Source organism: Musca autumnalis, unplaced genomic scaffold, assembly GCF_047663935.1.
Source record: "Musca autumnalis isolate F117 unplaced genomic scaffold, ASM4766393v1 scaffold_2, whole genome shotgun sequence".
Classification (NCBI taxonomy): Eukaryota; Metazoa; Arthropoda; class Insecta; order Diptera; family Muscidae; genus Musca; species Musca autumnalis.
The window spans coordinates 154,596,065-154,611,205 of record NW_027411755.1 but is presented as its reverse complement, the minus strand read 5'-3'; the positions used below and the strand labels follow the sequence as shown (position 1 = coordinate 154,611,205).

The 15,141-nt window shown below is 34.3% G+C and overlaps 1 protein-coding gene across 12 annotated transcripts in view; it reads left to right on the top strand.

The window, feature by feature from the left end:
* Nucleotides 1-2,864: 2,864 nt before the first annotated feature.
* Slob (Slowpoke binding protein) overlaps nucleotides 2,865-15,141 on the top strand; it is a 531,959-nt gene continuing 519,682 nt past the window's right edge. For 4 of the 12 annotated variants that reach the window (XM_073969636.1, XM_073969624.1, XM_073969623.1 and 1 more), the window contains exon 1: nucleotides 2,865-2,982. The gene's annotated coding sequence lies outside the window, so the exon portion shown is untranslated. Of the gene's footprint in view, nucleotides 3,002-4,641; nucleotides 4,745-15,141 lie in introns of those variants that run through there. The other 8 variants (XM_073969637.1, XM_073969621.1, XM_073969639.1 and 5 more) reach the window with 5 other exon arrangements.

Here is a 15,141-nt window from a genome sequence, read left to right as displayed (position 1 = left end):
AAAATTCTCTACAAGACTGACCTTTAGGTTTTTTCGTAGGTTTTACCATTTTTGAGATATAGAGGTTCAGTTTAAATTTTTAGGTTTTTCAAGATTTTGCTTGGAAACCGCAAGTCATATCAAAAAGGGACTAAAGAAAATGTTGAAGCTGTGAAAATTCTCTACAAGATTGGATTATTTATTTTTTCTTAGGTTGTACTATTTTCAAGATATATAAGTTTAATTTGAGAAATTGCAGTAATGACATTGTTTTATAAGGAGGCGATACAGTCAGTGCATTATCTCAAAAACGGTAAAACCTACGAAAATATCATAATGTTCAATTTTGTGGAGAATTTTCACAGCTATAACATTTTTTTAGGCCCATTTACATAGGGCTCACGGTGTAGTGGTTGGAGCGTAAGATAACTTAAGAACGGATCTACCGTTTCGGTCCACAATGTGGCCTTCGTAATATTTTGTGCAAACTTAGTTTAAGTTCGAAGATAAGTCATGTCGGTCCACTCCTTCAGGTACCTCCCCCACAAAAGTTCAAAAATGTTCAGTAAATTTGTGCGCACGATAACTCTTAATGGGAGTGACAGATTTGGTTCATACTTTACACATCCTAATATATCTACCAGGTATAAAACAGGTTCGAATATGGACTATATTTGTAAACTCCCACACACATTTTTGGATAAATTCACTTGAAGACCTGCCCTCGGATCACTTTGATTTTTTTTGAAGCAACTTGCATTCGCTGCCTCAATTACAACAGTAAAAGTTTTTTCAAGGGCAAGTACTACAAGTACTAATTCTTGAGAAAAAAAACCGAAAGTTGTAAAAACCCCCTATGGCACCATATGTAGTGACTGGAGAGCTCGAACTGAATACTGCGTTCGTCCACACTTTGGACATTGTAATATTTCTTTGAATATTAGATGAAATTCGAAGGCGGAAGGAGTGGACCTTCCGATACCTCCCTCACAAAAGTTCGAAAATATTCACTAAAATGGTACTCTATATATTGTCGAAACTCAGTTTAAAAAAGCCCTATCTATCGATATCCCCGCAATTTTTGCGCTTTAATCCTATCCATATTGTTTTGAAAACCCCCCTAAATACGTAAGTTTTTTTTGGAAAAAAAGTATTTCAATCCACACAGGCTTGGGGTATATCTCTGTCGGCAATGTCAACTGATACTTTTTTACTTGTTTATTAAAGTTTCGAACCGAATTCCGCTAAAGGCCGTTTTTACTTGTTATTAAAGCCTTTTGTGGCGCCAACTCAAGATCGAAAACTAATAAACATCAAAACCTAGTCCCTTATCGATCGATTATGTAAAAATATTAGATTTTACGGAAAAAGGCAAAAATTCAATTGTTGGCTTAAAAAGCTGAAGTTTTTGGTCATATATAAAAGAAAGAAAGAAAGAAAGAAAGAAAGAAAGAAAGAAAGAAAGAAAGAAAGAAAGAAAGAAAGAAAGAAAGAAAAAAAGAAAGAAAGAAAGAAAGAAAGAAAGAAAGAAAGAAAGAAAGAAAGAAAGAAAGAAAGAAAGAAAGAAAGAAAGAAAGAAAGAAAATTTGCCAGGAGTCGGAGTTATTTTTTTACTCAGATTCCGACTCCAGCAAAATTGCTCGACTCTGACTCCGAAACCCTGGTTTCAACCATATATTTTTTATCTGGAAACATAATGACACAAAATATATTGTTGCACCAACGATACATATTTTCAGAATTTTAAAATACACTATTTTGTTCTTAGAATATGAGTGTTCCTACAATATCTCTTCTCTGCGTGTATATCGGTTAGAGTCTTTTCGAAGATCCATTGGAAAAGAATACCGATGTTGATTCTTGTGATGCTATGTCGTGGGGAAGTCCATGCTTCCAAAACCTGTAAGGTATAAATTCGTCAACTAAAATGAAAATAAATGACTCCCAAAATAAGATCCACTTCCAAAATAGACTATTCCGATGCATTCCTTCAGGTACCTCCTTCGCAACACTTTTGAGTTTTAATTCAAATAGATATTTTTTATCGGCAAGTTCATACATCCTAAAGAAGCCACAACATATGAAAACCCCCTAATACATATTTGCTGAGGAAAAGGATTTTGTTTGCGTAGCCGGTATTCGATATTGTCAATAGTTTCAATTCACACATGCTGAGGGTATATTTCCGTCAGCATAGATGACTGATACTTTTTACTTGTTGCGAATATAAATTTATATAAGTCAAACGATTACTGCAGATATTCTACCTGTCAGAAAAGTAGTATAAATTAGTTAAAAATTAACTTTTAAATATGTCCAATTCAAGCACAGTTATTCGCAGAAAAATTTCTACAAAATCCGCTAGCATTGCTCTCTCACTACATACTACCTTATTTCAATTTGTTACAAACGAAACAATAAACTCCCAATACCCTTTATATCACTGTGGAGGGTGCACAAGAACGCCAACAAGGGAATCTCATGTGAAATGCAAAGAACTACAACAACAAAAGAAAAAACACTCAGTGGTATACAGCAAGTAAAGCCTATGAGGAACTCACATAACGTATACGCCGCCACCTCACTGGAGAATGTTGATGAAAAAGTCGATGCTTCCTTGTTGGCTGTTGCTTTCTTGCATCCCCACCCTGATTCGTGGCTGATTTCATTTTTCCGCTACAACAAACAAAACAAGCGGACGTGAGAGATTTGTAGTTACGATGAGCATGTGGAGGAGAAAAATTGGGATAAGGAAAAATCAGGCAGTTGTGTGAAGTGTAGTTGTTGTACTTGTACTTCCCATGGCTGTTGTTGTTGTGTTTTGTCATTGCTCTTGTTGTCTCGTTGATTGTATGATTTTTTTTTAATACGGAACCACCATACATTGACAACTATGGTCGTTCGCTCAATTTTCATTCAAGTCGGAGCTTTAGAACGTAACGGATGGATAGTTGCGTGTGTGCGTGCGGTCGTGCGTTAGTTGTGAGCTGTTAATAATAAACGGTTGTTAAACAAAAAAAATGTGAATAAATCTTTTTCTTTTTTTAAAGAACAAGGATAAAGGAAGTAGTGACCAACGAAAAGTTAATAGAAATTCATTACAGCCTTAACTGATAAGAAGTGGAAAATTTACATTAAAAAAGTTCTGAAAAAACATGCCTTCGAATAAAGTCAAATTACATTTTTAACCAATGAAACAAATTACAACCACGGAAAATTTCAACTAAGCAACAAATTTGCCTCGCATTATTATAAACATTTAAAAACTATAAAATTCTTTTCTTTTAAATTGTGTACATTATCCAAGTTTTTTTGTTGCTTCTTAAGTATTCATACTTTTTTTCATATAAAAAAAAACAAACAACAACAAAATACTATACAATAAATTTAACAACAAAAAAGTGAAAATTCTCCAGTTGTTGTGTGTGACGTTTCAGTTTTCATAAACTGTGTACATCCCAAAAGAAAAAGGCCGTTTCCTTTTATTTTCTCTACATTCCCCCGCATTACTCTATAAATTGTGTTACTCTCACTAGCATTCTCTTACTTTCTCCTTGTAAAAACAATATGCCGCAAATATTATACACGCTATATAGGATAGAAGAGAAAGCGAAAGCATTATGGGAATATGTTTCGCTGTTGTTGTTCTCTTTGTAAACAAACATAAATAAAACGTGTCAAAAACCACATCTCATGAGAAAATGTACAAAAAAAAAAAAATAAAAGAGTTAGAGTTGCCATTTTGTTAGTAGATTTTCCTTGGAATTTTCATGCATTTTCAATTCACCTAAAATGAACGATACTTAAGCACAACTCAACACGTGCAGTTAATAAACAAGTAAAAACCAGTACAGAAAGGATTAATGTTGGGCGGGGCCGACTATATGATACCCTACACCACTGTGAATATGTAAAATATATATGGGAGATATACATATATAAATCTGAACTGATTTCTATATAATATGGTACACTTATTGCTAGACTAAATTCCGTCACACATTCCAAATTTCATCAAAATTAGACAGATATAGGGTGTTTGGTGGAGCAAGTACTTGAAATCGGGTGAAAAAATATAATTCGTATGCGGAATAGATATAAAAAAAACAAATTTGTTGAAATAATGCCAATTATAATCAATATTCATTTGTATTAAAGTAATGTTCGTAGCACATTAGTTCGATTTTCAAGAAACAGACGTATCTCACGCTTACACATCAGCAGCGAGCCACGTCTTTTGAGACATTTTAATTAAGAGCTTTCTGTCCTCAGAAGGTAAAACATTCTTGTAAAAAATAAACCCAAGACCCACTTAATACCATTTAGTAGTCGTAGCCTTATGCTGGGTATTTCCAATACCATATCCGCCCTCATACCAAATTTCAGAATTTGTACGCATTTAAAAAAAAACTCCTTATATCAATTTTACCAATTTTAGTACTTTTCGTACACCTGGATAAAACCCGTGATTCTCAATTCTGGCTCTATCAGTTCCCTCAAACCCAATTGTAGTACTTTACATATAAATAAATATATAAGTACGAAATTCCGAAATCTCCTCCTAACATTACAAAATTTCCTGCACTTTATGCATTTTCAAAGTCATCTCCATATCATAAAACCACATAGCAACAATGACTCTAAAAACAAATTTCAGATACAAAATTTGCACCGCTTATAAGGTGGAAATGGCTCTTACGAAACTATTTCCCAGACAATTCCCACGTAAAGGACTCAAAGAAGTGGGATAAAAGCCAATTTAAGGGTAAGTAAGCGCCGACTATGGAACGACAATCACAGGGTATCGTTTAGAGCGTCATCTAGGGAATGAGAGCAAGCCAAAACTGTGGCTTTAGATCCCAAAAATAAAATAAATTCGTCAAATTATGGACAAATTTTTGAAAACGTTAGGTATGCCCTAATTATCAAACTTAGACGCAATAATATGTACAATTGAAGGACATGTGATACTAAAAATGAATCAAAGTAACCGATTTCTAAAATACGTAACGATATATTCACATATTGTGTATGAAAATTACCTTAAAGTAACCTTTACTTATATCGTTCTTAATTATGTGGTCAGGTCGATTTATGACTATTTTAATAAATCGTGGTTTCTTTCGTATAAACGAGGGAGAATTAAAACATGTTTGGCTTTATTTGAAAGTGCTTACCGTGTACTTTATTTACAAATGTTGTTCCATATAAATATTCAAATATTTGGAACGTAGCAAGTCAAATACTTTTTAATACGATGTCGTTCTTAATTATATGGCCGCCACTGTATATGGAGCTCTACCAAAACGATACGAGAACAGTCCTTATAAAGTCTATTTTCGTCAAATGATTCTGTTTTTTAACCGAACGGAATCATTTGAACCGAATCCGTTTTTCTTTTCGAGAGTTCACTAGTAAAATTTTTTGTTGGTGGTCGTAGAGGAATCAAATATTCAAAAAGTATATGAACATTTTTTATTTCGGCGTCAACATTGCATTCCAGTTAAATTTATCGACTGTTGAACAAACAAGTAAAAAAGTATCAGTCGGCTTTGCCGACAGAGATATACCCTCAGCCTGTATATATTGAAACAATTTTTTTCCAAAAAAACGTATGTATGTATTTAGGGGTTTTTATAAATTTTCGGAATTTGAACCGACAAAAATGTTCATTAGTATTAGGGTCAAAAGTTTTGCGGAGGAGATACTAAAAGAAATGGATCTACATTGACCTTTATGGAAGTGGATCTTCAGCCACTACATATGGTGCCATATGTGGTTTTTACACACATCGGGATGTTTACTCAAGACGTATGGACTTGCCCCTGAAAAAACGTTTACCATCGCAATTGAGGCAGAGAATGCAAGTTGCTTCAACAAAAATCAAAGTGATTGGATAGCAGGTCTTAAAGTGAACTTATCAGAAATTTTGTGTGGGAGGTACCGGATGGATTGGACAAATATAGTCCATATTTGAAACTGTAATATATCTAGTAGATATATTAGGATGTGTAAAGTATAGACCAATTCGGCCACTCCCTTTAAGAGTTACCGTATGAAAAAATTTACCGAATATTTTTGAACTTTTGTGGGGGAGGTGCATGAAGAAGTGGACCGATATGGCTTACCTTCAAACTTAGACTATGTTTGGACAAAATATTACTAAGGCCAAGTTTTGGACCGACTCGGCAGATCCGTTCTAGAGTTATTTTGCGCTCTAACCACCTCACACGGTGTCATAGGGTTTTTTTCAACTTTCAGACTATTTTCTCAGGAAGTATGGACTTGCCCCTAATGAAACTTGTACCGTCGTATGGAGGGCAGTGAATACAAGTTGCTAAAACAAAAATCATAGTGATTCGGGAGATGGCCCTAAACTGAACTTTTCCAAAATTTTGTGTGGGAGGTACTCGAAGGAGTGGACCGAGTAAGACCATATTGGAACCTCATCTTCCTCTAGTAGAATGTTTACGATATACAAAGTATGGACCAAATAGGTTACTCCCTTCAAGAGTTATCGTGCGGAAAAAATTTCCGAACATTTTGGAACTTTTGTGGGGGAGGTACCTGAAGGAGTGGACCGATATGGCCCATCTTCGAACTTAAATCAAATCTGGACAAAATATTTCGATACCCAAAATTTGAACCGAATCTATTGATCCGTTCGAGAGTTATCGTGCGCACCAGCCAGCCAGACAGACAGACAGACAGACGGACAGACAGACAGACGGACGGACATTGCTAGATCTACTCAAAATTGTCTGAAACGGATATCGTACAAACACACTTCGGGTCTAAAACCATTATTTCGATGAGGCACATTTTTGGCCGTATCAAAGTGTAAATACCCTCTTTAGCCTAAAGGCTGAGGGTATAAAAAGGGCAATGTGCGAATGTGGATCTGTAGGTTCCCTATTATTTACCAGTAACGACTTAACAAGTATGTCATATCAATGCCTCATTTCTCCAACCTCGTATCACACAAAATGCGATTTTGACTTTTTCACATCAAAAGATAGCTTTTTTGTGCTTTGTTACTGCAACCACTTATTATCGCAATATGTTGGCGCTCTTCTGTAAACATCAATAAAATATATTCTCACTCCTATATTCATAACTGCCTCTAACTCGTATCTTAATACCTGAGCAATGGTGACTGACTGACAATCAATGCCCAGGCGAAACGGCGGAAGGATCTTCAAATTTTGGTTAGGGACACAATTTTGAAGCTAGCAGGAGCTTTGTACTAATAAATTCAGAAGTCAAATCTTGCTCAAATTTGCCACATTTAAGACAAAGTATTTTTCTATTTCAATATTGGAGAATTTGTTATAAATATCGTCTGCTACGCACGAAAAGGTCGTAAGCCCATTTTTAGACATTTTCCGGAGGAAAAAACAAGTAAGAAAGTATCAGTCAGCTGAGCCGACAGAGATATACCCTCAGCCACGTACCCGAAGAAAAAAAGTTAACACAATACTTCTGTAGGTTCTTTAGCTGTTGGGAAAATTTTCCAGGATGGAATGGGCCGCAAAAAACTACATGTTGCAACAAAATTCAGAATGATCCAAGACGAGTGCATTTTTTCCAAACTTTGTGTAGGGTGTACCCATAGGAGTGATCCGATGTAGTACATATTCGGACCTAATACAAATCTGTAGGAACTATTTTTTTCTTTATTAGTCTTTGGATATTTTCCTTACAGACTATATAATTAAATATGTTGTACTTAATTTTCTGAATTTAAATATATTACAATTTTACTTTTCAATTTACAAAGTTTGAGCTAAATCGATTTCTCTCTTAAAGGGTTATTTTACACATTAGCCAGTTAAGGTGGTGCCGGTAGGATTTTCTGGACCTTTTTGGGTCATTATCTCAGGAAGTATGGACTTTCCCACGAAAAAAAATTACAACGCCTGAAAGTAATATTACCAATAGCAAAGTTTGGCTCAATTCCCTCCTAGAGTTATCATGTCCACAATCTTGGCGAAAATTTTTGAACCTTTGTGGGGGAGGTACCGGAAGGAGTGGACCGATATGGTCTATCTTCGAATTTAAACTAAGTTTGAACAAAATATTGAAAGACCCAAAATTTTACCCAAATATGTTGATCCGTTCGAGAGTTATCGTGCACTCCAACTACGACACATGGTATTATATGGGTTGTTTGCAGTTTTAGTGCTGATTTCTGAGGATATATGGACTTGCTCCTGAAAAAAATTATATCGTCGTAATGGGGGTAGTGAATACATGTGGCAGCAACAAAAATCAAAGCTATTCGAGAGCAGGGCTTAAACTGCCCTTAAGCAAAATTTTGTGTGGGAGGTTCCCGAAAGAGTGAACCAATAGGGTCCATATTGGAACCTCATCTATGTCTGGTAGAAATGTCACGATGTGCAAAGTATATGTAACTACTCGAAATAATCATTGTAGACCCCACAAAGTATATATATTCTTGATCAGCGTGCAATTCTACATCGATATAGCCGTGTCCGTTCGTCTGTCTGTCTGTCCGTCTGTGGAAATCACTCTAGCGTCCGAACGGATTGACGTAGGTTGATGAAATTTTGGGAAAATATGTTACATTTACGTAGGACTTTGGGTATTGAAAGCGGGCTATGTAGGTCCACGCTTTCGTATAGCCCCCATACAAAATGACGCGTGACGCGTCGTCGTTTTAAGGAATTTTTAAAATATTTGGCCCATTTTACCACCGAATTGGTTGTAATTTGGAACTATGTGTCTCCAGAGGCCAAAAAATATTCCTACCAAAGTTGGGTTATATAGGTCCACGTTTTGGTATAGCCCCCATATAAGGCCCCATATAAAGTACGCGTCATTTTAATATATTTTGAATGTATTAGACCCATTTGACCACAGAATTGGTTGTAATTTGGTATTTTGTGTCTTCAGAGGCCAGAAAACATTCCTACCAAAGTTGGGTTATATAGGTCCACGTTTTGGTATAGCCCCCACATAAGGCCCCTTATAAAGTGCGCGTCATTTTAATATATTTTGAATGTATTAGACCCATTTGACCAACGAATCGGTTGTAACTTTGTATTTTGTGTTTCCAGAGGCTAAGAAATATTTCTACCATAAAATGTTTATATAGGTCCACGTGTTGATATAGCCCCCATAATACAATATCTCCCGATTTTCGATATTTTGAACGTTTTAGCCTCATTATCAGACCGAGATGGCTGAAATTTGGTATTTAGTTCTTCTTTAGGCGTATAAAACTTTCCCCACAAATTTGTAGGTATAGGTCCACGCCATCATATAGCCCCATAGAACGGTACCTTCCGAATTTCGGTATTTTGAAGGTTGTGGCCACATTAATCCACCGAAATGGCTGAAACTTGTGGTGAGGGTATAAAAAGTTCGTCCAGACCGAACTTAACGCTTTTCTTACTTGTTTTAAATAAAATATTTATTCTTTACACAACAATGTGGAAATGGTTTAAAGTTTGTTTTGTGCAATATCCATGTAACATCGCGAAATAATCGTCGCAGATCACCCTTTCCATTTTTCATATCTCGGCAGGATAAAACGATCGTACTATGTGTGTCCGTCCGTCCATTAAAATTTGTAATAAAACCTCCAGGCCTTAATTATTGACCATCTTCGCGAAATTTTGTGAAGAGGTCAAGTTCCGATGATCGTAAGGGATAAAATGAATCAAAAACAAAATTTGTATCTTAATTTTCACCGGCTCTGGAGGTTGCAATGATGGTCTGATCGGCGCGAAATTTTAAGTAATGTTTGGGTTTACGACAAGGAAGAAGCTTGCAATTTAACATTATGATCAGATAATAATTAGCGGGTTTCATGGACCAAAATTTTTGGGTGAAAATTGGTAATTTTTTAATACGATGAATATATCTTTATTCCGCCTACGTTTGTTTTATTTGGAAGAGAAATTCTTGGCCTTTCCATTGATGCCAAATATACTGATGTACATGGTGAGATAACAGAGTTTAAGCCAAATATATACCGGGATCCACAATTTTAATTGTTTGTAGTATAACTATAATGACGCTAGAGGACCCATTTTAGTTCTATATAGTCAATATTTTCCACGAAGTAACGAAATAACGGAACTGCTAAATAAATATCGGCCTTTTTGTAGAAAATTTACTTCTGTTGAAACTGGATATGGGGTATTGTAACTCGCGAATTGTTGTAATATACCATAACTTTTAAACGTATTTATGTAAAATAAACTATTTTAGAACGTTTCACCGATGGATTTCTTAAAATTATAATTTGAGCGGAAGCTATGGTCATAATAATGTAAAAAAATAGGAAAAAAATCGTTGAAAGAAACAAGTTATTTTAAGTCAATTTTCAATTAGTGGTTTTATAATACAATGTAGAGTATAATGTTCAAAGAAGAAGTTAAAGAATACACTTCAGAGAAGAAGTTTCTAATGTATGATTTTTTCAATATAACCACTGCATCAATCTCAAACGGATGCTGACATTTAAAACTGATTATAAGATTGTAGCACTCGCGATTACGCATTTTTTGATGTATAACTCGGGCGTGTAGCCTATAAAGGTTCACAACAATCTCAGCTTAAAGTCGAAATTTTTGTGCGTAAATTTTTATAAAAAAACCTGTTTTTTGATTAAATATATGCAACTGCCATTAAATTGTCGGTGAAACCCGCGTGAAGTTAGTTTTTTTAAGTTCTGAATCTAATAAGCCATGACGCGTCCAAATCCGTCCACAAATTTCGAAAATCTGCAAAAAATTTACTGAAGAATTTACTGAAATAAATAGAGCTATATGCCTGTTTAAAATGTGCGAATACATATATTTCAAAACTATCGCTAATCCGGAGATACAATTGATTTTTTCTAAAAATTAAATGCGATGCTACATCCACGTTTCTTGATGGATCGCAATGAAACGACATCAAATGATGTATTTTTTTAAAGGTTATCATCGAAATCGGATGCGCATAAAATGTAAATGAACTTCGTGGAAATTATGACCACCTAACTGTATTTTGCGCCCTAATATGCAACAGACGCTACATCGTGGCCGCCAAGTAGAATTTCACAAACTGTACACCAAATAAAAGGGATTGATTCGCTGCGTTGGAAAATCGGATGCGCATCATGTCATTTTCACTATTACGCGGTTTATATGCGTTTTAAATGTTGCAATATTCAATATAACATTATTTTAACGTTATGCCACAATTGGAATTCCTTGCGATTTAATATAATGTTCTAAAAATATTCGTCAATAAGAAAACTATAAGCGAAAAATTTGTTGCAACGGAATATCTTCATTATTGCGTGAAATTTGGACGAAAATGACGAAGAACTCAAACATTTTTTCTTCAACCTTTTCTATAAAACCATAAAAAAATAAAATTAGAATAACATGATTTCTATTTTTTCGTCATATTTTCTTTGTATTTTTGCAAATAACATGAATTCTATAGCTCCAAACTTCACGACTTAGGTTTCATTTTATTCCTCACAATGTCTGGATGCTGCTATAATTTTTTTATATATATTTTTTGCATCATCACAAAGTGTGCGAATTCAGTTAACGATAATAGGATATAACAGCTTACAATATTAAGCCGCGATTTTTTAGATTTTTTTCTGTTAGCATAATTAAAACAGTCATATCTTTTGCGCGCAACGATCAAAGTTGGTAACGAAAACAGATTGGGAATGACGATTTTTTTCTAAATCCATGTACCAAAAATCTAGATGTAGTATCAACATTTTTTTTTTTATTTTTTTTTTTTTTTTTTTTTTTTTTTTTTGAAATGTAAAAGACGATTTTAGACATTTTTCCTGATATGTAGGTTAGAAATCCAATGCAGTTATTCCATTATTGTTATTATTATTCTTTTTGCTATGTAAACTCTTCCACTAATCTGAAAAGTTCGTTTCAAAATATTGATCTCAATTTGGCATGTATTTAAAACCACACAGATCCGCCACTTTTGCATCATCGACTAAATCAAACAGTTTTAAAGAACGGAACGTTTTAAAACTTTAAAAAAAAATGTATGATTCAAATACATACAAATTTACTATGCAACACTGAAATTGCAAACAACTTCTAATATGCATTTTTGGAAGCACATACAGAGACTACAAAAACCCTAGTAGGGGGTTGTCCTGTCAGATCCAGTTCGGATTTTATGGTCTCATCTAAACCGGGCTAAAACTACACTTTTTTGCATTTATCGCGCCTTTATCTCAGAAACGATTAGGAATTTGGCCTTGCTGTCTTTGGCAATATTATTTATAGCCATAAACTAGTAGAACTTATCTTTTGAACAGAACACATAAGAAAAACCCCATATAGGGCATGAAAATCGATAAAATATAGAACATTTTACAAAATTGCTGAAATTCAGTATCAGCTAAACTAGTGGGAGTTGAACCAAGTAACCTTTTACAAAAATCTTCCAAATAAAGTTCTCAGCAATTCTTCAGAACATTCTAAAACTCTAAAATGCTAACTTCATGTTGTTTCAGCGGTATTTTACATCATATCTTTTAGAACACGTATTTCAAACACAGTTCACACCAGAATTTTATTCTCGCATTTCAGATTTCACCACACTGTTGACATATTTATAAAATCGTCATTGAAAAATATACTGAAAACAAAGTTATAGAGGCATTTTACAACAATGACATGTTGCGAAGAGTTGTGTATTACATTCCAGCGAATATTTTTCGAAAAGAAAACATTAAGAAAAAATTAAGGGTTTTGAAGATATGGTGCGATATGTATACAAATTATGGAAATGTTCGATATTTTATAAAATTTAAGGCAATACATGTAGTTTTTCGAGTTAATTATTTCTTCAAATATTTTATTCTTTCCCTTATCTAGAAATTTGCTTCAGAGGTCAGATGAAGATTCACATAGGTTTTAGAGATATTGCTTTAAAAAGTCAATATTTAACCATGTTTAGATGGGGCCATTAAATCCAAGCTGGATCTGTCACAGCTTAGACGTTTGAAGAGTAACACGAGTGTACTTTTAATTGTACGATATATTTTTGATAGTTTTGTATAAAGTTTAAACTTCCGTTTGATTAAGCAATTTTTTATGAAGAAGAAAGGAAAAAAATATGTTTGAAAAAAAGAGAAAAAAAACTTTGATGGAGACGGGATTCGAACCGCGGTCCTTCTGACCGGGAATCTTCGACGTCCGCGCTGTACCAACTTTTTGAAAAGAGGAAAATAATATGTGTGAAAAAAAACTTTGACGGAAACGGGAGTCGAACCGCGGCCCTTCTGACCGGGAATCTACGACATCCGCTCTGTGCAACCCTTTTTGCTTGAAAGAAAAATTACTTTGTTTTTCTTGTCAGCTCAAATTGTTTTCAACAAGATTACCTTAAAAATTTTGCACAGTGTAATCAGCGGAAACATCAACCTTTTTATTTTGCAAAGCACAAAGGACGTATTACATATTAGCACCACATATTACCTTGAATGCTTGATTTTGTTATTAATGCTAAGTAAGATATACGACAAAACAAAAACAATAAAACATTGGAATTTATTACAAATTTTGCAATATGTGTGGTATTTTAAAGCATACATTATCACAATTGACATCAAAGAAAAGGCCAGGAGTCCACCTTTTACAATCAGTGCGCTTATAAAAATAGCTGTCAAGTATAAATTTTCATTGCAAAATAAATAATTAAATTTTAAATAGAAATTATCTGAAATTTATGCAAAAGTTACGTCCTTTCGCTTCGCCAAAAATCATCCGATTATCGTTTAAAGTTGTAGGGTGCTTCTTTCCAACGTACCCCAACCATGGATGACGTTTATTTTTATATTTGAACTACATTAGCTGCAGCATTCATTCAAAATATAACTTTTCCTGTAGACATACGACCTTTTCCTACTCAAATTTCCACATTTTGTGGACTTACGACCTTTTCCGACAGGGGCAAAACATATAGAAAAAACGCGACATAATATCATTTTCTTTATATCATAGGACGTGTTTTGAATTGTACTATTATTCTGTAACAAAAACACGATTTCCAAAAAAAAGTAGACTTACGACCTTTTCGTGCGTAGCAGACGATATGTGTTGTTACTGTATGTAGTATCGAATTGAAATAGGACGGTAATACCAACATTTATCAACCTATTTTCCTTTTAATTTATATTTAAGTGTTTCAGAGTGTGGAAAACAAGTATGTATCATTTATGAAAATAGGTTCACCTTTCTTCATAGCCTCCACATAAAGGTACGACTTGATTTTTGATTTGATTTGGGGGTTTTAGCGAAACTTTATAGCCGATTCGGCTGAAATTAGGGTATTTCGATCTCTTGGAAGGTATGGAACCTTCGTACCAAATATTATTAACATATGCCAGTGTTTTGTTTTAGACCCCATACAACGGGACCACCCTGTTCATTGATTTTTTTTCAGTTTTTGATCATTTTGGTCGATAAAACGTAAGAATTTCTGTTTTTATTATAAATAACTTCTGTTTTTACTATTATAAATAATGATCAGTTTCGATAAAAAATGGACGATACAAATGGAAATTAAATTATTCTGAATTGGGTATAGGAAAAAGGGATAGGGCTGGAATTCTGAATTTTGGTAAATAGATCACTGTTGATGGGTAGGGATGACATAAGGACATGGTATTCTAAATTCGTACTACTGATTTGGTTTTAGATGAAACGATAGAGCTACAATTCGGAATTGTGCTATTAAGTGCAATGTTGGTGTGTAGTGTTCAAGAGGTGATTTTGGAAAATGTTACTGGTACTATAGGTGACAGTATGGAGCTGATAGAACAGGTATTCTTGCGTTGATTTGGGCCAAGCAGTGGGTTTCGAAAATTTGGTGAACAGATAGGGCAAAAAATGTGAAATTAAATATTAAGGTCACTGTTGGCGTTCAAATAAGGAGGTGGTGGTGAAAATTCGTATTTATGTATACCCAAGGTACTAAATAGTACTTCCATATACGAACGTGTGGAACTAAAGTGTGTTCAATTGAGTAGTTTTTGTTCTCAATTGTTCACTCAACAAACGAGTAAAAGCCTCGACACATAAGAAGCATGGCATTCTTGCTTATGTCATACCTGTTAAATGACTAAAGACTAAGTTTGACCTAATTCAA